General features: G+C 45.4%; 1 long non-coding RNA gene across 1 annotated transcript; it reads left to right on the top strand.

The window, feature by feature from the left end:
• Window positions 1–3,732: 3,732 nt before the first annotated feature.
• LOC122927884 lies at window positions 3,733–18,877 on the top strand. Its single transcript, XR_006387826.1, has 3 exons — window positions 3,733–4,142; window positions 16,469–16,789; window positions 18,309–18,877. It is a non-coding gene; the product is annotated as an uncharacterized LOC122927884 (long non-coding RNA).
• The last annotated feature ends 6,093 nt before the right edge of the window (window positions 18,878–24,970 follow it).

Below are 24,970 nucleotides of genomic sequence, written 5' to 3'. Positions count from 1 at the left end.
TTTGGGGTCATTGTCCTGCTGGAAGGTGACGCCCGCTTTACTTCCCCCAAAAAGCTGGACATATGTTACCCATTTCCAGCTGATTATGTTGCCACATGGGCGTCCCCACCTAAGGTTGATCCTCCAGTGGCCCGCCTGTCTAAAAGCACGGCCATTCCTGTACCAGAAGGCTCCTCACTTCATTCCACTGAGGACCGTCGTATGGAGTCCCTCTCCATAGCCATATTTGCTGCCTCGGGTTCAGCCCTCAGACCGGTCTTTGCCTCCGCCTGGGTGGGGAAAGTGGTCTCCGAATGGGGCTCGCAGCTTGAACAGGAATTTCGGTCGGACGTCCCCATTCAAGACCTCCGATCCTTAGCTCAAATGATAGTTCAGGCAGGAAAGTTTATCTGTGAGGCTTCTCTCGATGTGGGTGCTCTCGTAGCCCGCTCGTCTGCCTTAGCCATTTCCGTCAGGAGGGAACTTTGGTTAAAGGTTTGGGCGGCGGACGCCGCCTCCAAGTGTTTTATTACAGGGCATGCCATTAACGGGCTCCCGTTTATTTGGGACCCGTCTGGACGAGATCATCTCAGAAGCCACGGGTGGCAAGAGCACCCATCTTCCCCAGTCCAGACCCAAGGGCGCCTCTCGGGGCCGCTCTGGTTCATCTCGCTTTCGGTCCTTCCGCAGGTCCTCCGGACCTCGATCCGCAGCTGGTCCTTCCTCTGGCCCCTCCCAGGATAGGCGCAAGAAGCCCTTTTTTCGGGCGTAGCCCACCTGGTGCAAGTCACAGGCTGCCCGTCCCTCCATGGCCAAGCAACCCTCCTCCGCCTGAAGGTGTGCCGCCTTCTTCTTTTCAGGGACGTCTGGCGGGCCCATATCTCCGATGCCTGGGCACTCAAAATTGCATCCTCCGGATACAAAATCGAGTTTGCTTCTTTCCCTCCGGATTGTTTCTTTCGGTCCTGTTCTCTGCGGGACCTCGAGTGTGCGGCCTCCTTCTCCGCAGCCATTCAAGCCTTACTAGACAAGGGAGTCATCGTTTCCGTGAATCTGGGGGACCGATTCAAGGGGTTCTACTCAAACCTTTTCGTGGTCCCCTTAAAACGGCTAAACCGTTTTCTCCACCTTCGGCAGTTCCAGATGGAGTCCCTCCGATCCGCGGTGGCTTCCCTGTCAATGGACATTCAGGATGCCTACCTTCACGTACCTCTGGGCGGAAGCTCACGTTCCGGCCCTGTCAGCGATTTATCTGGTCACCGGACTTCCTCAGCCGGACCACCATCGACCCGGGCGAGTGGTCGCTACACCCGGATGTGTTCGAGTCCATTGGCCTCCAAGTTCAACCACAAGCTTCCCACCTTCCTGGCCAGGGCAAGGGACCCGAGGGCGTACTGCGCCGTTGCAGGAATTTTCTCTTCTGTATGTGTTTCCTCCCATTCCCCTACTGCCTTGGGTTCTCCGGAAGATCGCGGCAGAAGGCATTCCCACGATCCTGGTCGCTCCAGATTGGCCTAGCCGTTCTTGGTACACCGATCTGATGCTGCTCCTGGGAGACGCGCTGTGGCCGTTACCTCTCAGAGAAGATCTCCTCTCTCAAGGGCCGATCTTCCACCAGCATTTTAGATCGCTACGTTGGCTGTTGAGACCGCAGTTACACACAATGGGGGTTTTCCGTGGATGTGGTTCGCACCATGATCCGCGCCCGGAAACCTGCCTCGTCCAAGATCTATTATCGGACTTGGAGGTCTTATTTGGGATTCTGTGAAAATCTGGCTGTTCCCCCTCTCCGTTTCTCTCTCCCCATGGTTCTGTCCTTCCTCCAGTCCAGCCTGGACCTGAGGCTGGGTCTCAGTTCCTTGAAGGGTCAGGTGTCGGTGCTGTCCATCCTCTTCCAGCGTCCGCTGGCTCCTCTCAGACCTGTCAAGACCTTCATCCAAGGATTGGCTCACTCGGTTCCTCCATACCGTTCCCCTATTCCACCCTGGGACCTGAATATTGTGCTCTCGGCGCTACAAGCTTCCCCCTTCGAGCCGCTACGGAAGATCTCACTACGACTTTTGTCTTGGAAGGTCGTGTTCCTTGTGGCCATCGCGTCTCTTAGCCCTTTCTTGTTCCGAGCATTTTCTGGTCTTTCACCAAGATAAGGCTGTTCCCAGTCCCGTCCCTTCCTTCCTTCCGAAGGTGGTCTCCGCCTTTCATTTCAATGAGGACATCGTCCTCCCCTCTCTGTGCCCATCCTCTTCCCACCCCCGGGGAACGGGAACTTCACCGGTTGGACGTTGTTAGGGCCTTGAAAATTTACTTGGAGATCACCAGCCCCTTTCGTCACACAGACTCTCTTTTGGTAGTTCTGGAGGGTCCACGCAAGGGGTTGGCGGCCTCCCAGGTGGCTATCGCCTGTTTCATCAAATTAGCTATTGTTGAGGCTTACCGCACCAAAGGGCAGGGTTCCGCCTTTCGGTGTCACCGCTCATTCCACCAGAGTGGTTGGTGCCTCTTGGGCACAGAGACATCGGGCTTTGGCTGAACAGTTGTGCAAGGCGGACACCTGGTCTTCCTTGCACACCTTTACCAAGTTCTACAAGGGTGCACACTCATGCATCGGTGGATGCTGCTTTGGGCCACCTGTTCTTGCAGGCGGCAGTTTCATGATGCCTACGGTGGCTTCGCCTTGGGCTGTGGTCCCTCCCTTCTTAGACTGCTTTCGGACATCCCAAGGTCTCCTGTGTCCCCCAAGGAAATGAGCGAGAAAACGAGATTTTTGTATAACTTACCAGTAAAATCTCTTTCTCGCTTTTCCTTGGGGGACACAGCACCCACCCATTATTATTGTTCTACAGGTTACGGTTTGGTTGCCCCTGTCGGGTAGTTGACTTGTTTTGTTCCACTTTGTTGGTCATTGCCTTTTTTCTCACTACTTGGACACGCAACTGGTAGTCTCTCTCTCCAGGCTGAGGGTACAGCTGCTGCAGGAGGGGCTTAACAGTTTTCACTTAGTGTCAGGCCTCCTAGGAAGCTGAGCTATACCCAAGGTCTCCTGTGTCCCCCAAGGAAGAGCAAGAAAGAGATTTTACTGGTAAGTTATACAAAAATCTTGTTATTAAATAAAAAGTAAAAAAAAAAAAAAAAGGTTAAAAAAACAAACAGCAAAATATTAAGTTTAAATCACCCCCTTGCCCAATTTTACATTTAAAATATATAAACAATAAAAATCGCCACACCCGAAAAAGTGCAAACTATTAAAATATTTAAAAATATCTCCTATGTGGTGAACGCCGTAACAGAAAAAAAAACGTGCAATTTGCCATTTTTTTGTCACCTCGCCCCGACAAAAATTAGGTTAAGATTGTTCTATTATGGTACAGATGTTCCATAAAATGTGGAATGCACGCAGCTTTTTTGGTGTTTTTTTTTTTTTTTTTATGTGGTAGAGAAATCGAGTAAAAATTTTGGTGTCTTGACAACCCTAGGTTAGACGTGTTTTTTTTTGTTTTTTTATTATACTGTAATTATATATATTTTAAATTTGGCGACCCAAAAATTTTATTTGGCTCCTAAATTTTTCAGGTTAGAAGCCAATGGCTCCTTGATATTTTTTTTTGGTCTGGAGCCCTGAGTGGGGGTGACTGCATTGTGTATATGTGACAGTGGGGGTGACTGCATAGTGTATATTGTGTATATGTGACAGTGGGGGGGGGACGTGACTGTATAGTGTATATCAGGGCTCGACAAATCCCAGGTCGCCATGGCGACCAGGAATTTAGTCCTGGCGCTTGGGTATTTGTCAGCCCGTTTTCAAAGGTGCCTGGGCGATGGGTGCGGAGCGCTGTTCTGTCCGGAGGCAGCACAGGAGTGGAGATGAGCGGAGAGCTGTGTGACGGTGCCTTAGGTTCCCTATACCCGGCTGCTCTTTGGACACGCTCCCTGCCCATGGCTGAGCGTACGCCGCGGAAGTCCACTGTGACAGACGTGATGAGGAGAAGCGCCGCCCTGCCCCCAGCGGGCTCGGGCCACCCATGTGCTCTATAAGCGGAATGCAGAGTCTGGCCTGGCAGCACGTTAAGCAGCTGCTGTGTCTGATGGGCCGGAGGCCTGACCTGCTGTGCGGGGGCCATAGCGCTGACCTGCGCCCTCCTCGTGGCTCTCAGGTTCACCTGCAGGTAACTTACACGCCTCCAGTGCAAATTACTACTACTCTCATCCAAGTACATGTACACTGTATGCCATAGTCCTATATACTGTACATATATCATGGTCCTGTATACTGCGTATGTAACACAGTATACAGCACGTACACTGAATGTCAGTCATATACTGTACATATATCATGGTCCTGTATACTGCATATACCATACTATACAGCACATGTACACTGCATATGTAACATGGTATACAGTATTATTGGGGGGGCTCTATGGAGAAGTGGGGGGGGAGCACTATGGGGGAATCTACTGGGGGCTTTATGACGCGGCTCCGCCTGGCTCCTAACTTTTTTAGCTGGCTCCTAGATTCCAAGGAAATTTGTCAAGCCCTGGTGTATATTGTGTATATGTGACAGTGGGGGGGCAGTGACTGCATAGTGTATATTGTGTATACGTGACAGTGGGGGTGACTGCATAGTGTATATTGTGTATATGTGACAGTGTAGGGGGGCAGTGACTGCATAGTGTATATTGTGTATATGTAACATGGGGGTGACTGCATAGTGTATATTGTGTATATGTGACAGTGGGGGTGACTGCATAGTGTATATTTTGTATATGTGACAGTGGACGGGGCAGTGATTGCATAGTGTATATTGTGTATATGTGACAGTGGGTGGGGCAGTGACTGCATAGTGTATATGTGACAGTGGGCTGACTGCATAGTGTATATTGTGTAAATCTGACAGTGGGGTGACTGCATAGTGTATATTGTGTATATGTGACAGTGGGGGTGACTGCATAGTGTATATTGTGTATATGTGATAGTGGGGGTGTCACAAAAGTTCCCGTGCCAGGAGATCAGTCAGACTGGCAACACATGGTTTGATCTGACAGGTTCCTTGTGGATCAATTTGTGTCTGTGTTGTTTCTGGTAATGGCCTCACCCCTTACCTCAGGTGTTGCTTATGTGCTTATTTTACCTTCCCTATTTATTGTGGCTTCTCCCACCATACTGTGCAGTTTATAGCTTCAGGCTTGTTGTGGATTGCTGGTGTTTTGATCTCGGCAGAGTTCCTGTGCTTCCATAGCCATTTGAAGTTAAGTGTCTCCTTCCCCTGTTCATACTACCGTTTGGAGGAACAGGTTGTCTCTTGTCCTGACATTAGTACCAGGGTTCTACAGGGTTAGTTAGGACTTTAGGTTCCTGTGTATGAGCTTGCCTATCTCTGGGGTCAGTTTATACTTGTTGTCAGTCAGGTTTCTCTATTAGGTGACCTGCTCCTTTTCCTAGTTTCCAGGCCTTATTCCCTCACGCCTTTTCACAACCACGTTCGGTGTGGGTTTCCCTCCCACACCGAAGCGTGACATTATAAACCGCCAAAACCGTCATTTTTTGCTTGTTCCAATACAGCCATGGATCCTATTGCTGAACTGGCCAGACTGTCTTTGAAGGTAGCTGACCTCCGCACGACCGTCTCGCAGATCCAGAGACCAGAGGCTGCTGGTCCTAGTGGTGGTTACCAGGCCTTTCTCGAGCCTAAAGTTGCCCTCCCGGACAGATTCTCTGGGGGAAAATGATAATTTCATTTTGCTCATAGAGGCATGCAAATTGTATTTTAAGCTATGTCCACACTCATCTGGGGATGAGCGCCAGAGAGTTGGTGTGGTTATTTAGTTGCTTAAATGGGACGCTCAGTTTTGTGCTTTTTCTCTGCCAACCGGATCGCAGTCCCTCCATTTGGTGTATGAATTTTTCAGAGCTCTGGGACTCATTTATGATGACCCAGACCGGACCTTCCTGGCCGAGACCAAGTTACGTGACCTTCGTCAGGGAAAGCGTTCTGCTGAGATCTGTTGCTCTGAGTTTAGGAGGTGGGCTACGGATACTGAGTGGAACGATCCTGCCCTCCGAAGTCAGTTCTGTCAGGGATTATCAGAGAGGCTGAAGAACGCTTTGGCCTTTCATGAGAATCCTGAGTATTTGGAAGCCGCTATGTCTCTTGCTGTGCGCATTGATAGACGCCTGAGAGAGAGATCTAGGGGCCCCCACTCTCAGGACGTACTATCACATAACTTACCATCTTCCTCTGACAATTTGGGTGAAGATACTCCTGAGTTTAGGTCTTGGGACAAACCCATGCAATTAGGGGGAGCTATTCCTGGATCTGCTTTCAAGAGTATTAGTCATAGGAAGGGTGTGTGTTTTTTCTGTGGACAAAAGGGACATTTTAGCAATATATGTCCATGCTTTCAGCGTCAAAAAGAAAAGGGGGCATCTAATTCCCGTCTGACTCTTGGAGGGGTAAGAGGGGAGTTAGAGAATGTGCATTTGTCTTTGACTGGTAGTACCCGATTTCTCCTGACTGCCGAGCTAGAGTCCAAGACTGTGGGTATTGAGGTGTTTATCGACAGTGGGGCAGGGGTGAATCTAAATGATGGTCAGTTCGTCCGTATGCATGGGTTGTCACCGAGTGCATTAGAGAAAAACATATCTGTTTTTGCCATTGATTCTGTACCTCTAACTCAGAAGTGTTTCAGATGGTGTATGACATCCAATTAAGAGTTGGTGACTTTTATCAGGAGTTCATCTTGTGTTTTGTGATGAAAGGTCTCCCTGCTCCGTTGGTTCTGGGTTTACCGTGGTTAAGCAAGCATAATCCAACCATCGATTGGCAAGCTAGACAGATTCTAGATTGGGGTGATTATTGCTTTGATAATTGTCTGAATACATATTTTTCTGCTTTAACCACTAAAGCATTACGCTCTTTTATATCTGATGTACAGTATTTTCTGAAAGTGGATGCCAGGATTTACCTCCGCATCGAGAATATGATTGTCCTATCAACCTTATTCCTGGAGCTGTTGCCCAAATCTAGGTTGTATAATCTTTCTGGACACGAAAGAACGGCCATGAGAAAGGATATTACCGAGAGTTTGGCTAAAGGACACTTAAATAGACCTTCCAAATCTCCCGTGGTAGCAGGGTTTTTCTTTGTTAAAAAAAAAAGGACGGAACTCTTGGGCCATGTCTGGATTTCTGTGAGCTCAATCAGATTACTGTCAGTGATCCTTACCCCCTTCCTTTGATTGCTGATTTGTTTAACCAGATTGTTGGTGCCAAGGTGTTCTCCAAGTTGGACTTAAGGGGGGCATATAATCTGGTCAGGTTCAAGGAAGGGGATGAATGGATGACGGCTTTTAATACCCTAGAGGGTCATTTTGAGAACCTGGTCATGCCTTTTGGGTTGACCAATGCTCCCGCGGTTTTCCAGTATTTTGTGAATGACATTTTCCATCACCTGGTGGGGAGGTTTGTTGTTGTGTATTTGGATGACATACTAATTTATTCTCCAGACATGGAGACTCATCAGGATCATGTTAGACAGGTGTTACAGATCCTAAGAGATAAATTGTATGCTAAATTGGAGAAGTGTGTTTTTGCTGTACAGGAGGGTGCAGTATTTGGGCTACCTGTTGTCATCTTCGGGTTTTCGTATGGATACAGAGAAAGTCTGTGCTGTATTGGACTGGGATCGACCTGAAAATCTGAAGGCTCCTATGCGTTTTTTCTGTTTCTGTTTTCCTGTTTGCTTGATCCTAGGTGACCCTGACTCCCTCCGTATTAAGTGTAGGGAGCCGGTGGTTGTGTCCCCTCACTATTATAGGGTGTTCAGGTGTCATACAGTCGAGGCACAAGGGCATGCAATTTTCTATCATAGAGATCTTTGCATGGGCTGAGAAGACAGGGAGAGTTTCAGGGCTTAAATAGGGGTCTCCCTTTTATTCCTTAGTTTCAGATCAAGCCAGCCGGATCCTTATTTGTAACTTCTTGTTTTCTGTTACACCATCCGTGACAGTCACTTGACAGATACAGGCAACACAAAGTTCAGAGCAATATAGCGTGCAGATATAAGCAGTCTCATAGGCAGTGCAGGGTCTGGATCCAGGCAGACTTACAGGAGGAGATGGGCAGACGCGTAGTCAGGCAGTGCAGAGGTCTATAATCCAGGTGATCCAATAAACAGAAGGCAGGCAGATGCGTAGTCAAATGAAGCAGAGGTCAGAATCCAGGAAATCCAATAAACAGACACAGTGGGACGCTTCAGTGGGAGTCAAGAGGTACAACAACCACACTTGTGCACTTCATGATGAGTGAAGCTGCCTTAAATACAAATAGTCCCGCCTTCGGGTGGGGATGGTAATCAGGAACCAGCTGCCTACTCCTATAAGAAAGGGAGAGGTGCACGCGCGCGTGCTATAGCGCATCAGATGACACCTGGTAGTGAGGACGGATCCAGCGGTATGCTGGTGGGCACCTGCATCTCCTACAAGGTAAGCCAGTACTGGGACCCATAGTGCTGCAATGTGCAGACAGCGATCTACCACCCTGCAGTGGAGACGCAGATCCCATACTGACAGAGATGCACCGGATTCTTGTCCCTCTGGGAAATTGTTTGTTCTATCTGAATTGCGTCTCAAGGTGTTTGAGGAACATCACTGTACGGTTCTTACAGGACACCCTGGGAGCTGATCCACTGCTGACCTCATTTCTCGTTCATTTTGGTGGCCAGGGTTGCGTAAGTGTGTTGAGGACTATGGGCCAGATTTATCATCATTGTTTATTGTCTTTAAGGCTATAATCGTAAATGTAGATGGTAGTCGCCAAACTAGTTAATCACTATCACTGAAAACGACTACCTAAAAATTAACTTTTATTGAAATAATCTAAAATAAATAATCCCTACCAAAGGGATACACAGTAGTGCAAAAACAACACAAAAAACCGACTACACAAAACAGAGAAGGTCTGGATCAGACAGAAAGCTAAGCTTGAGGAAGACAAAAAAGGGGGGAGAGGGGGAAAGCACCGGGGCAACACGTGCCAAATCAGTGTCTATCCCTGTGATGTCCCTTGTCAAATCCTCAGCCCGGAGATGTGCCTTGATGGTAGGCACACTCCGTCCACGTGCCTATACTGTCTATCCTTATGATGCCCTTGGTGTACTAGCCCATATGGATATTTGGGTACTAGTATGTATTAGATACTGGTTGTTAAACCACGTGTCCCGACGCGTTTCCCCCCCTCCTCATTCAAAAGGGGGTTCATCAGGGGACATATATGTACATCAGTGTCAAACGGACACAAGAAGTGCTCAACAAGTATCAAAAAAGATGAATCAAGCATAAATAATAAACTGGAGGCCAAACCAAACCATAAACCATCGGATACAAAAATGACCACCCAGACGGTTGAATAAACGGTAAAGCAACCAAAGAGTAGACAAGAGTATACTTAACTGATGGTCATGATGAGGGTCAAGCTGAGTGGTCCAAGATGGTGGTCTCAGGAAGGGCCTCCAGGGGGCAAAAAATGATGTGGCTCCAATTTGTTTGAGGTTTCCCACCTTATTATATAGCCAAATGGGGCCGTCCCAGCTAAACTGGACCAATCAACGGTACTCGGGCATATCATGTGATCACCATGTGCATGCTCACTATACTTATGTTAACCATAGTGGTGATAGAGGGTCATATTTAGATTGTACAGACATCCTACATATTCATTTATTAAAGATAATAATGATGGAGGCGAAAAAAACAAATAAACTAACGCCTTTATACATACTCGTCTTTTTTGTCTTCCTCAAGCTTAGCTTTCTGTCTGATCCAGACTTTCTCTGTTTTGTGTAGTCAGTTTTTTGTGTTGTTTTTGCACTACTGTGTATCCATTTGGTAGGGATTATTTATTTTAGATTATTTCAATAAAAGTTAATTTTTAGGTAGTCGTTTTCAGTGATAGTGCCAGATTTATCATCACTCTGACAGCTCACTCCACTTTCACATATGGCTAAAGTCAGTTTTAGCCAAATCAGATTTATGTTCGGCCCTTTAAGACTGTAATAAATGTGGTTTGACGGTAGAAGTTTATCCGTCAGTAAGCAGCTTTACAAAAGTCGCACGTTTTTATGAAAAAGTCGCATGTTCTATTAAAAAGTCTCATAAGATAAGCATGGTCATCACTGGAGTGAAATTGCGACTTTTTAAATAGTACCAATAGTAAATCTGTCTAGAGATTCATTTACATAAGAAAACACGCCAACTTTCAGAAAACTGGCGAGCATAGTGCAGAGCAGAAAAAAGTCGCAAATTTGTGCGTAGTTTTAGCGTTTGGGACTTTTTTGGGGGACTTTTTCACTCCATTATTCTGACCTGAGCTAATGATAAATCTGGCCCTATGTGTCAGCCTGTAGCACTTGTGCATGAGCTAAGGTGACACATACTCTGCCTTCCGGATCTCTATTTCCATTGCCCATCCCATCCAGACTCATGTGTCCATGGATTTTTTTTCTTTTTTTTTTCTTATAACTTTCTTTATTTGGATGTAAAAGGCAAATAGCATACATTTAAGAAATCACATTGTATGCAGTATACAACTATGTCTCAGGCATATCACATCATGTACATCCTTTTATAGCATATGATTACATTTGAAAAAGATATTCATGTTAGTTCTTATACCCCCCCAACATTCCCCCCAACACACATGTTGCTCATGTTGATCCTAAACATCACCTCTGAAACCTTCTAACCTCATGATTCTATATGTGACTTCTCTCCTATATCTTAAGTAGCCCTAGTGTGCCCTTGACTTTTGCTTCCAGATAGCACTTGGTTTGCACAAAGGGGGACATCAATTCTTTGATTTCCTCTTTCGTTAAAATATGCTCAACGAGTTTCCTCCATTTTTTTATGAATTTTGCCACTGCCTTCTCCCTACTTTTACCAGCTTCCAGCCATTCCAAATAAAGTATCCTTCTCACCAGACCTATAACTTCTTCCTTTGTAGGAGATGTATTAGTCAGCCAATGACGCAATAAACACTTCTTTACTGCCATAAGGACAATATGCACCCCTGGTTCTGCAAATCCTTTCCCCTGGAATACATCTTGTCCCACTGGCATATATTGAAATATACACTGCTGGGGTTCTACCTTTTACCTCTACATCCCAAACCTCCCTGATAAAGGAAATTAGCTCTTCCCACAGTGGTTTGATATGTGCACAACTCCAAGACCCGTGTAAAAGATCTGCTTTTTGTTGTGAGCATTTAGGGCACTTTCTAAGATAGTGAGCTGGGGCATTAGAGTATGAAAGGTTAAAAGCATAAGTTGCTTTATGTAAGATTCTCAGTTGCGATTCTCGCCACTGTTCGCTTTCTAATATATTCCAAGCCCTCTCTCATTTTGAGGGCTAGGTCTGCAACCTTGATGTCTTTTTCCCAATGTACAAACACATTTTTTACCAAACCTATAGAACTCGTGCCGCGAATACGTCTATATAAGTCTGCAAGTGAAGTCATGCCCTCACCTCCCCCAGAAGAGCTGCAAACCAGATCATTCTGTCGCCATCCCCCATAGAGGTCGACTGGGCTTTGCAATAAGCTGTAAGCTGCGAAGCGACAAGCTGGTACTTGTTCACTAATTGCTCTTATGTCATCAGTTTATGATCCGAGGCTACCATTATTTCATTCAGTGTGCGGATGCCTTTCTCCCTCCATTTTTTGTACATCTTATTCTCTCTTCCCTGTGGGAAGGCAGGGAGAGACCACAGGGGCATCTGGGGCGACATATAAATTGGGAGCTTATACAATTTCCTGATCGCTTTCCACGCCATTATGGTGTCTCTGAGTAGAATGGATTGCTTAATTTCGACTGGAAGATCTTTAAGCCTGGTGTGTATAAGGGCTACTAAATCCCACGGTTGTGCCAACTCTTGCTCAACCCTACCAGCTGAGAAATAAGTCGTATTCTAAACCCAATCTTTTACATGTTGGAATAAGGCCGCCAGATTATATAACCTAATGTCGGGCATATTCAGGCCTCCCTCCCATTTCAGTAAACAAAGCTTTTTATAGGCTATGCAAGGCCTTTTCCTATTCCAAAGAAAGGCCACAAATGCTGACTGTATCTTCCTCGCATCAACATGCTTTAGAAGCATTGGGATTGTCTGTAACGGATATAGCATTTTAGGAAAGCTGATCATTTTTATTAGGCATGCTCTCCCCATCAGAGACAATAGTAGCTCTTTCCATTTATCAAGTTCTTTGACTATCTTATTAATAAGCGATGGGTAGTTTAAAGAGTAAATTGAGGACGCTGTTCTACCTATTTTAATCCCTAGGTATGTGATGTAATCCCTATGTAGCTCTACCCCAACTTGGGATATGGATGGTATGTTTTTGTCTCCCAGAAATAAGAGCTGACTTTTAGACACATTTATTTTGTAACCTTTTACTCTGTACCCTGCCTTGTTCCCTTATGGAGCCGTATGGTATCAGACAGAAAGCCCGGGACATGTATCCTCGCTTGAGGGTCTGTATATAAAGCTGTGAGATAATTCAGAAAGGTACCTTTCAGAGCCATCGCATTCAGCACATCATTCTGCCATTGCCAGCTAACATTGTCGAATGCTTTTTCGGCATCGACAGCCTGGAGGGCCTGTGTGGCATTCGACTTCCTTCCATGCAGACTGTCCTGCACTGCCAGTACTTTTCTAATATTTGCTACTGCGGAGCGACCTTTAATGAATCCCACCTTGTGTTCCCCGATCAGGTCTGGCATAAATGATGCTAGTCTATTGGCTAATATTTTAGATGCCAGTTTGAGATCTTGATTAATCAAAGAGATTGGTCTAAATGATTCCGGGCTTGTCAAATCTTTCCCTATTTTTGGGATTAGTTTAATATATGCCACATTACTGGAGGGCGGTATCCTCCCCCCCGGAACACCCCATTAAACAAGGCGGCCAGCGTAAACACTATCTCAGGTCCCAGGGCCTTGTAAAATTCTGCCGGGAACCCATCAGGGCCCGGCGATATCCCATTTTGTAGGGATTTAATCGTCTGTTGTATCTCTGCCTCCGTTATCTCCGTGTTTAGCCCTAGCCTAAAGCTGACCTACAGCAGTGGCGAAAAATGGCTGGGTTGTTAAACTGTGTGTATGTGGAGACTAAAGGCCTGCAAGCTTCTATTGGCTGATAAGGGACATGTGACCGTGTGTATGGCAGTTGGGATATGAAGAAAAAGACTTGCAGGCTCGTATTGGCTAATGCAGGTCATATTTTGGGAATATCTCAGGAACAGTGCGTCCTAGAGAGCTGAGACCTGGTCTAAAACCTTCCCTGACATGTGTGCCATATTTGGTGAGGACAGACAGACAGAAACTCGTTTTTATAATATAAGAGAAGAGATATAGACAACTATACATTGAGCAGATTTTTATTTTACACTACTAGGCTATCTTTGGAATAGTTATTAACCATACTCTATTTTGTCACTCTGGCATGAGGCCCTGATGAACCCCGTGTCTCTGATCTATGGGGGGGAAACGTGTTGGGAATAGAAATTTATAACTATCTAGGGCATGGGGCCCACAGAACCAGATGGACCCAATTTTGTGGTCATATCATTAGAGTACACTATAACTATCATATATACACATTTCTTGACCCTACTCTGGGGGCATTAGGGTTTCCCACTGTTTTTCACTGGTTCCTGACCATATCTGTAACTAGTAGGAGTCATTCCCTAGGAAGACTGTCCCGCTCCAGTAGGGCATGTTGGGGCAGATGTCTAAGAGTATCCATTCACGTATACCTCTGTGCGTTAGGAGGTTATCCACCCCAAAGTTACCCTATAGGTTATACTGAATCCAGATATACTAGACCCTGGGGCCTTCTACACATCCTTGTCCCTACAACATACTATTACACCCCCAATATCGCTGGCCACCATGTCACCCTCCAGTTAGGCATCCCACTAGTCTCCTACCATCAGTTTGCTTGGTCAGGGCTTCCCAGTGCCAGCTTCGAAGACAGCGGCTATTCCGCTATTGGTAAGGAAAGACAGGGATAGCTTCCCTTTACCAGTTCCCTGTCCGACTATCAGACAAGTGTTACCATCCAGACCACGTCTTCAAGGGGGTATGGTTTACCTAGAGGGCCAAGGGCGTTCTCCGGTTATCCTTCAACCAATTTTAGAATTCCCACGATTAGTCACTATCTATTTTAAAGGTGTTACAGGAAATATGTCTTTCAGCCAGAACCTCATCCTGATGACCACACAAATATGCCTAATAATTGGACCCAGTGGTATTCACCCATTCAGTATAGCCAGTAGCATTGTGTCCCTTGTTAGCATATCTAAGGCAGGAAGGGCACATTGTAAAAGCAGTTTAACAACATCCTCTTGACCAAGAGATGGAAGATATTTGGCTGGTCACAGGGTGGAGTCTATGGTGGGGGGTTGGGACACAGCAACATATAGGTGAAAGTTGGGAGTGGGGCTCTCGCTTCTCTTCCTGGACACCTATGGATGAGCAGCATTTCAGGAGCAAGCTAAGTTATATGTGTGCGTATGTGGGTATGTATATAAGTATAATATCCCAGTAGACTTTATATGTGTACATATAGATATTTGTAGTCGGCGATTGTATTACCAATAGATTATATATGCTGTTTATGCAGGAGTCTCTATATATACATATACTAATGGTCAGGTATTGGATGTGAGTTGGTTAGAAGAGTAGATCCAGTAGACTGTAAATTGGTGGACTCTGCATATACTGTATATACATACACATTATTAGCCACATTTGTTTAGCATCCATGGTGGTCAGGAACGGAGGGAGCTGTGTGTGGTGGTGTCCTCTATGTATTGTGTTATCTGTATCTTTATGTATAATGTCCATTGCTTTGTCATCTCTATGTTATCAGTAAACTATTTTTATATATAAGTATCTGCGAGGGTTGTGTGTTGCTCCTGGGGTATATGAAGGACTGGAAGAGGTGTAATTATACACAGAATAATCTGGTTGTATGGGAAAGAAGGGCAACATGCTAGGAATAGAATAGAAGAGATGGAAAACGAAGATATACATAAATCTCCTATTTCCAATAAGCAACCCCCCCCCCCCAACAAAAGGTCATTAATAATAATTAATAGTTATATTTTAAGAAGGGTTAATCTTTTTTTTCTGTGAATACTTCTGTTTTACATTGTATTATGTCACCTATTAAATCATTCAAAGGATGAGATTATGTGTGCCGAAGAATTATAACACAACCAATTGAAATAAAAGACACACATGTACAATTATAACACAAATATTTTATTCAATAATAAATATAACAACAGACCATAGACAATGATAAAATGAGTAGCAGCAGTGCAGACAAGCGCTGCGATAAGCAGCTCAGCCGCCTGACTCTGGGTAAATGAATCCAAAAATCCAAAAGAGGAATAGGGAAACAGTGTATGCTGCACTGAGCAGGCAATAGAAACCCTACCCCCAATACACGTACAAGCCTCCAACCCCACAGATAAACATACAACAACTGCAAAATAGGAGCCAGAAAAAAGGGTGAAATAACAGCACCTATAGCTAGCCCATAAGCAGTATGGAGGGACAACAATAGTAGTAATAAATGTTGAAATATATACTATAACATATTACCTAGAGTTGATAGGAGGCACAGATGGAACAAACCCAGGTCTGGTAGAGAGCGCACCCCGACGCACGTTTCGCTCCTCCGCTTTCTCGGGGGGCGTATACATTAGCACCTGCTACCACCCTACAAATAGCCTGGATGATTGATAATCAGGTGTAATGCACCTGACAAATAGCCAATGATACTGCAGCACAGAGAACTGACATGAAAAAAAACTATCATTGCTTACTTAGGTAAATAGCGATTACATTACCTGTAATTTTGATCACTTTTCAGCAGTGAAAGATTTACATCTTTTCGCTCGACGTCCGACTTTTAAAAAGATTTTTCACTCACGTATGGATCCCAATTTCACTACCCCACTTCAACAGGAAGCCCTCAGGACCCTAACATCTCTATTGGAGGAACAAGAACCTGAAGGAGAAAACCGTGGTGCGTTCCCTAAGACCTTGATCCCTAAGTCAAAAAGTTTTCCGGCTGTGTCCCTATATCCCAATGTGGATTTGTTTGTTAAATTGGTGGGGAGAGAGTTATCTAAAATCATTCCAGAAGGGGGTAGGGATAACTGTACCATTCAGGAGAGAAGAGCCCTGAAAGAGATGGAAAAGTGGGCGGATGTTGTTATCAAACCGGCGGATAAGGGGGGAAATATTGTAGTATGGCCAGCTATTATGTACCAAAAAGAGGCTCGTAGACAACTACATGATACTGAATGCTACAAGAAGTTAACTTTTAACCCCTTGCCAAATTTCAACAAGAATTATCTAAGATACTTCAAATGGGAGTTGAGGAGGGGATCATCACTAGTAAACAATGCTCTTTCTTGGTTCCAGAATATCCAGTTGTTCCTACACTGTATCTACTGCCTAAAGTACATAAAGATCTGGTAAATCCACCCGGCAGACCCATCATTGCCGGTATCAACAGCTTGGGCGACACGATCTGCAAATATGTTGATTACTTCCTGCAACCCTTGGTGGAAGAATTACCGTCACATCTTAAGGATACGATGGACATTTTAAGGAAGGTGGAAGACATCCATCTGGAACCAGATATGCTCATCGCCACATATGACATGGAATCATTGTATACATCGATTAGACACAAGGATGGTTTAGAAGCAGCAGCATTTTTCCTCAACAGTACCAATATGGGTAAGCATAAGTGTCAATTTGTCCTTTCTCTGTTAGAGTTTGTACTGACACATAATTTCTTCCTGTTTGGGGGGTCCTTCTACCTGCAGCTCCGGGGGAAGGCAATGGTGGGGGCGTCTTGTGCGCCCTCGTATGCCAATTTGTTCCTGGGGCTGTGGGAGAGGGAAGTCCGTCAGACGGATCCCCTGCCAGAGGCTTATGGCGTCCAGTATTGGGGACGTTATATAGATGACATCTTGATTATCTGGCAGGGGACTGAAGAGGAGTTCGGACATTTCATTGGTTTGCTCAATGATAATGACAGAAATATCAAGCTTACCTACAAGATTGCTCGTACAAATGTTGAGTTCTTGGATGTGCTGTTTCAGGTGGATGCGGGTGGACGGATCACGACCAATCTGTTTAAAAAATAAACATCAGTAAATGCTGCATGCAATGTAAATGCTGCATGCAGATTCGTCACACCCAAGCAACCTAATTAAAAGTATTGCAGTTGGACAATTCCTGCGAGTTCGCAGGGTTTGTTCCTCCGATGAGATGTTTGAGGTCCAGGCAAGGGACCTGAGGGAAAGGTTTGAGCAGAGAGGCTATGGCAGGTGTTGTATCGAAAAGGCCTATTGGAGGGCCAGATCATCATGGAGAAGAGATCTCTTACACAAGAAAAGTATGTGGGAAGACTCACAACAACTGAGATTCATCATAGGGTATAACAAGTGGAAGGAGGTAAATAATGCCCTAACAAAATATTGGGATATTCTATTACAGGACCCACAATTACAGGGGGCCATTACCCCATACCCTTCGATCACTTTTAGGAGGGCTAAAAATCTGCGTGACCGGCTGGTCCGCAGCCACTATACCCGCAAAGAGGTGGGCCTCTTTGGGACAAAGGGGACCCCGTGGGAGAGCAAGCCTTGTGGTAAGTGTGTTGCCTGTGCCAACATGGAGAGAGCAACACAGTTCCACAATTCTGCTAGTAACAAAACCTTCAGGATTACACATTCCATTAATTGCATGACAATGGGGGTCATATACTGGGCCATTTGCCCATGTAACTTGATTTATGTGGGTATGACATCCCGATAACTAAGGAGAAGAGTCAGAGAACATGTGCTATCCATTATAGCAGCTAAAGATGAGGAAGATGAGACACAGTTGAAGACCTTGGCAAGACACTTCAAAGAAAAACACGAATCAGATGGGTCTCTATTACGGGTAAGAGGTATCGACCGGGTTCTCATAGATACACGAAGTGGCAATTGGAAAAAAAATGCTGGCCCAAAGAGAAACCAAATGGATTTTTCTTCTTGGCATCATTACACCTTTTGGTTTGAATGAGGGCAACAGTTTTTCCCCATTCCTTTAAAATCTTTCCCGTTGTTGAGTGTGTTCCTTCTCTGTTGCCTTCGGTGCACTGATATGACATTGTTGCTTATAGCCCGGGTTCCGAACCAGTCACTCGCTATGTGTTTTTAACTGTCATTTTATATTAACATTGTTGTTTCTGTATTTTTAATAGGATTACACATATGGGATTTGGTACCTGCGGATCTTACATATGCCCTGGATCATCTGGCCATTCTATATTTACAATCTGGATCGGGTTGACAACCATGCGAATACAGAGAAGAGAGTGCTATCTGATATATTTTTATATTTCATTGATGGTTTTATTCATTATGGGGGGTAGCCTTTGGATATGTAGTACAGCGTATGTTAAGAAATTTAAAATCACTGCATGTCACCTGCATGTTTCACTTGCACTGCACTGCACTGCACTATCACAACTTCTTCACAGCAGTATGTACTGTTTTTTTGGCATCACGCAGCACTTGTTATTATATGCATTATATAAGTACTTTTATGAATATAGTAAGTACTTTCTTCTACTTGTTCTTTAATATATGCTCACATGTATTGTGTTTTACTAGAAATATTATGGAGGGCCATGCTTGGTACCCTCTGTGGATGTGGAATGGGTATAGCGCATAATTGTAATGACCGGTGTCACGCACAGAGAGGAAAACAGGGAAAGCCCTGCCTAAGGGAGAGGGAAAGGTGGTGACCCCTAACTCACCTTGCGGCTGGCACCTGACTGCCCTGACGTCCCTAGACGGGTTCCTCACCCGTGCGGCGATCACGTGCCTAAACCCTGGCTTTCCCTGAAATGAGCCCTAGATAGTGAACGGGCCGGTGGGATCGCTAGTCCTCACCACTGCACTAAGAGGGAAACACCAGGGAGAGGACAGACAAACACAGACAAACACAAACACCCAGGTGGACGACAACAACTGTCCACAAAGGTCCAACAGGGATCCGGAGGGTAGCGTTCTGAATCAACAGTCAGAGAACGCAGCAACACAGCTCCAGTGGGTCAGGATAGATGTCCAGGCAGGAAGCTCTATCTCTGGCAACCAGAGAAGTGTGAGAGAGGAATATAAGGAGGTTTGGGAGTGCTGGACAAGGAACAGCTGAGGAGAAGGAGCTACGGATCCCTGAGTGAGCCAAAAGGGTTTGCAAAGCAAACCCAGAAAGCTACCATAAGGAAAACAGCCCTATCTTAAATAGAGCGTGCAGCCAACCGCTGCGACTTCCTGACCCCGGGTATAACGGAGTCAGGCGTGGTTCTCGATACCCTCGTGACAATAATGTTGCGCCTTATTTATATTTATACATAATTTTATACACTTGTCTCATTACTATTATAGAGGATTTGGTCCTGCTATGTATGGTGTGAGCAGGGGCAGATTAAGTGCATGATAGGCCCGGGGCTGTCTACCCAACTTGCCCCCCCCCCCCTTCCCTCCATTTTAGTTTAGTTTTTAGTTTTTTTTTGTATGAAGAGGCTGCGGTGCTTCATGGGCACCACAGTCTCTTCTTAGGCCATATGACATCTTCAGACTAAAAAAAAATACCCCAAATTGGGTCCTAAACTGAAAAATTTGGTCGTCAAATTTAAAATACATATAATTGTAATAAAAAAGACATTGAGGAGAATACAGCACCACATACCTCTTACATCCAGTGACATCTCCTGTCATGTAGACCTTCTCTTTCCTCTTCTCCTCCATTTGACCCAGACCACCATGGAAAATTCTTTTAGCCGCATCTCGTCTCTACAGTTTGTAACACAGACACGTTAGATTTCTCAATTTTTCCATCAACCTCCTCATCCTGGTGTCCCCACAGTGTCATCCTGCTGCCACTCCCAATACTGTGCCCGTTGTGCTCCCCAATGCCCCAGGAACTATACTGCTGAAAAAATAGTGACCCTGATAGATATAATTGGGGTAATTTATCAAACTGGTGTAAAGTAGAACTGGATTTCAAAAAGAGCTGTCAAATATGAAAGGTGGAATCTGATTGGCTGCTATGGGCAACTAAGCCAGTTCTGCATTACACCAGTTTGATAAATTACCCCAAATGTTCCTATAGTGTCTACAGCAGTTATAATGTCCCCTAGAGTGCCCCCAGTAATAATACCACCCTCTATTGTGCTCCAGGCAATAATCCCTGTATAGTGTCCCCAGAAATAATAGAATTGCCCCTATAGTGCCTCCCCAATAGCAACACCCCCATATAGTAATTTCCACCACACTGCCCCAACATAGTAATCCCTCCATAGTAATTTTCCCCCACACAGTAATTTGCTCCCACATAGAAATTACCCCACACTGTCCCCACATAGAAATTACCCCACACTGTCCCCACATAGAAATTACCCCACACTGTCCCCACATGGCAATTTCCCCCACATAGCAATTTCCCCACACTGTCCCCACATAGCAATTACCCCCACACAATAGTTTCCCCCACACTGCCCCCAGATAGAAATTTGCCCCCACATAGTAGTCCCTCCCATAATAATTTGCCCCCACACAGCAATTTGCCCCCACACAATAGTTTCCCCCACACTGCCCCATCTAGTAATTTGCCCCCACATAGTAGTCCCTCTCATAATAATTTGCCCCCACATAGTAATTTGCCCCCACATAGTATTCCCTCATAATAATTTGCCCCCACACTGCCTCTTCTAGTAATTTGCCCCCACATAGTATTCCCTCCCATAATAATTTGGCCCCATACAGCCCCCACATTCCCCCCCATGTAATCGATTTATCTTCCCTAATATGTCCTCATGTGTCGCCCCCCCCCCCCCCCTCCAAGTAGGCAAATGAAATTAAAAAATGAACAAAAAATGAAAAAGTAAATACTCACCTATGTCCAGGGCCAGGCGCTTGCTCGCAGAGGAAGGCGGGCGGGATGAGTCAGGCGCGTCACAGTGCTGCGTCCCGGCACAGGCGCACGATGACGTCATCACGCACGCCTGCGCCGGGATTTCACTACCGCATAGGCCTCAGGCCTACAAGGCCTGAAGCCTATGCGGTGAATGCCGGTGATCGGCGACGGGACAGGGAGCTAAGCGCTCCCGTGCCCCGCCGCAGTATGTGGACGTTCGGGTCAGCGTTGGGCCCCCCAGCGGTGCTGGGCCCGGGGCTGCCGACCCGAACGTCCCTATTGTAATCCGCCACTGGGTGTGAGCTTGCATAGCACGACTGTAATCAGTACTCATGTCACATTTTATATTCAATTATATGTATAGTTTGTAGGTATCTATTTAGCACATTTTACATAGATTTTATATATGATCTTTGCTCTGCAGACATCCTATATTCGCCCTATAGGTATAACTTCTTTTGGAGGTGCTTCCTGATAAGTTTTGTATGATGACATTATGTGCAGGAGTCCCTTATTTTATTGGGGTGATCTGTTGCTGAAATGCGATGTTTGTCTAAACCTGCTCCTGCAACACAGGATTTGATCTGGATAAACAGGCTTTTTGGCCTAGGTGAGCGCAGGCTTACTGGTAACACAGTGAGTAAGATGCGATCATGTGATCGCTGTTTACCTAAGTTCCGGTGGCTCTGTTCATGCGGGATGGTTCTTGCACTTGCATCCAGTTGCCATGGTGCGACAGGAAGTAGTATGCGATCATGTGATCGCAATTAAATTTGCATCCAGTTGCCATGGTGCGACAGGAAGTGGTATGCGATCATGTAATCGCAATTAAATTTAGATCTCGATGGTTCCGGTCTTGCGCAAGTTTCTCAGCATCTGACTTGAGGCGGTGACATTTGGCTGACCTCGGCTGCGGACTTCTCGCGTGACTGGGTAACATCCACATGCGCTTGTTCTTAATTTTGAACAAGTTTGTTTCCACTTCCTGGTCTTACTATGGTTGGTCATGTGACCAGTGATGCTGACACTCCGCTGTCTCTGTTAGATGACGCAGTCAGCAATGATTGTTTTTTTTCATGTCAGTTCTCTGTGCTGCAGTATCATTGGCTATTTGTCAGGTGCATTACACCTGATTATCAATCATCCAGGCTATTTGTAGGGTGGTAGCAGGTGCTAATGTATACGCCCCCTGAGAAAGCGGAGGAGCAAAACGTGCGCCGGGGTGCGCTCTCTGCCAGATTTGGGTTTGTTCCATCTGTGCCTCCTATCAACTCTAAGTCATATGTTATAGTATATATTTCAACATGTATTACTACTATTGTTGTCCCTCCATACTGCTTATGGGCTAGCTATAGGTGCTGTTATTTCACCCTTTTTTCTGGCAGTTGTTGTATGTTTATCTGTGGGGTTGGAGGCTTGTACGTGTATTGGGGGTAGGGTTTATATTGCCTGCTTAGTGCAGCATACACTGTTTCCCTATTCCTCTTTTGGATTCATTTACCCAGAGTCAGGCGGCTGAGCTGCTTATCGCAGCGCTTGTCTGCACTGCTGCTACTCATTTTATCATTGTCTATGGTCTGTTGTTATATTTATTATTGAATAAAATATTTGTGTTATAATTGTACATGTGTGTCTCTTGTTTCAATTGGTTGTACTGTATTATGTCAGTTAGAGTAAAACAGAATGCCTACTAAGCCATTTTAAAGGCATCTGCCCATGGCAGCCCTGAAGCCATTGTTAGGCCTTATTCACACCTCTGTGTTTTGGATAGTGATTTTCATAAGTGATTGTGAGCAAAAACCAGGATTGGACGCTACTCAGAGATAAGGTATAAGCACTGTTGGAAATCACTGACCTGACACTGTGTGAATAAGGCCTTAGGCCCCTAGCTACTATGGCAACTATAGTGTTGCAGTGGACGCCCTCCCTTTCCATAAGGACTTAGATGCCATTGTCAGCATAAAGCCTGGGAGTCAGAGTGGGGTGCCTGCGGGCAAACGGAGCGGTGCCCAGGAATAATAGTAAATGCAGGGAGATGCCTGGGCGCCGCTCTATGTAGCCTGCTCATGAAAGGTTGTCTTTAACTTTTAATACAGGAGGCAGGTGCTGGCAGCAGAATCGCATAGCCGGCACCCTGCCTCTGACCGGCACCTGAGGGGTTAACTGCCGCTGATCTGCTGCCAGTACCCGCCTCCTGTATTAAAGGTTAATTATCATTGGTGGCACAGTGCGCCTGCCCCCCTCAACCCCCCCAGTATTAAAATCATTTGTGGCAGTGGCCACAGGGTCCCCTCCCCTTCCCATTGCTGGCAGTGGTCACAGGGTCGCCTCCTCTCCCCCTCATTGATGGCAGTGGCAGCTTCTGATCGGAGCCCCAGCAGTGTAATCCTTGGGCTTCGATCGGTTACCATGGGAGCCAGGACGCTACTGAAGCCCTGGCTGCCATAGTAACATCCTTGCTGCTGTGTGCACAGGGCAGCAGGGAGAGTGTGAAGTCCTACTCACCACAATAGAGCTCTATTAGGGTAATTAGGACAAGGGATCCCAGGTTTTAGCCCCTAACGGGGGAAATAGTTATTAATTAAACGGTAAAATAAAATAAAAACACCAAGTATAAATCACCCCCTTTCCCAATTTTACATATAAAATATATAAACAATAAATAAATAAACATATCACATATCGCCACATCCGAAAAGTCCAAACTATTAAAATATAAAAAAAAATGTATGTGGTGAACCCCGGAACAGAATATTTTTTTTTTAAAAAACTGCGCAATTCGCCATTGTTTAAAATGCAGAATGCACATGGCTTTTTGGGTGTTTTATTTTTTTCACGTGGTATCGATTGGTATGGAGTATCTCAATACTTTTTTATGTTATCAAAATCGAATCAAAAACCCACAGGCTATGGGTTATTTTCGCCACAGGCCCCCATGGTAGATGCCCCGGTAGCTAAAATAGCCAAAAATTCTGCTCTACTATTTGATGAGAGGCTGCTTAGGAGATCCGTTAGATAAAAAAGCAGACGTCTATCTTAGACGTGCTTGGGAGTCTGCTTCAACAAGTCTTAGGCCGGCCATTGCTGCCTCTTGGTTCTCCAGGTCCTTAAGGCTATGGTTAGATCAGTTGGAGTCGCATATTAAGGACAAAAGACCTAGAGAGGAATTACTATATTACCTCCTTACCTTTTCTAAAGCCACAGACTTCCTGGCGGATGCCTCTACTGATGTGATCCGTTTTTCTGCCAGAGCAGCTGCTATGTCTAACGCAGCTAGATGGGCTAGCTGGCTTAAATCATGGAAGGGGGATCAGGTTGTTTGGGTCCTCGCTTGATGACATCCTAGAGAGGGCCTCAGATAAGAGGAGGGGTTTCCCGTTTTCTCAGAAAACTTCCCTTTTTCGTAAATCCCAGGCCAGTTTTCAAAAGACAAAGGAGTAGGCAGGGTGACAGGAGAGACAGGGAGAAATTCCCTAAAAGATCTGGGGGTATTTTGTTCAAGCCCCAGGACAATAGACCAAAGGACAAATAACAACGACGCCAGATCTCAGGTGAGGGGAAGATTGTCCCAGCCTGGAGGTCCATTTTTCAAGACAAATAAATCTTAAAGGGTACCTGTCATCAACTTTATGCTGACCGTACTGAGGACAGTATAAAGTAGTGACAGAAATGCTGATTTCAGCGGTGTGTCACACATCAGCCAAAAGTAAGTGGTTACCAAGAACCAACATCATAATTATTGCAGCACAGGTCTTGAAAAGAGTCAAATCTGCCTGAGTAATGATTATTCATAATCTCCTGCACTCTTACCTATCTGCTGATTTTCCTAACCCTAATTCAATATACCCTAATTTAGCATTACCTACCCTGGCATTCCTTTTGGTTTAAGGTGTTTTTGATATATATATATATATATATATATATATATACAGTACAGACCAA

The sequence above is a fragment of the Bufo gargarizans genome, chromosome 1 (genome assembly GCF_014858855.1).
Source record: "Bufo gargarizans isolate SCDJY-AF-19 chromosome 1, ASM1485885v1, whole genome shotgun sequence".
Lineage (NCBI taxonomy): Eukaryota > Metazoa > Chordata > Amphibia > Anura > Bufonidae > Bufo > Bufo gargarizans.
This window is presented reverse-complemented; position numbering and strand designations above follow the sequence as displayed.